The following is a 214-nucleotide window of genomic DNA, read 5'->3' on the forward strand; positions in this document are numbered from 1 at the left end:
GCCAAGAGAGCCTCTAAGCAGGTCGGTTCGAGTCCTCCCGCATGCGGCAGGAAGGCCGTCCACTGCTGTAATGGCCTCCACTTGCCAAATAAAAGGCTTTCCTAAGGTGTCATCCTAGCGCTCACTAAACGAATCTATCTATTTCTATCTATATAATCCTGGACAGTCGGGATAATAGTCTCCATTTGTCAAATTAAAAGGACCTGCCTAATAG

General features: G+C 47.2%; 1 pseudogene; it reads right to left on the bottom strand.

Annotated features, from left to right (window-relative positions):
- Positions 1-214, bottom strand: part of LOC119587696 — a 10,343-nt pseudogene that overhangs the window by 530 nt on the left and 9,599 nt on the right.

Source organism: Penaeus monodon, chromosome 23 (genome assembly GCF_015228065.2).
Source record: "Penaeus monodon isolate SGIC_2016 chromosome 23, NSTDA_Pmon_1, whole genome shotgun sequence".
Classification (NCBI taxonomy): Eukaryota; Metazoa; Arthropoda; class Malacostraca; order Decapoda; family Penaeidae; genus Penaeus; species Penaeus monodon.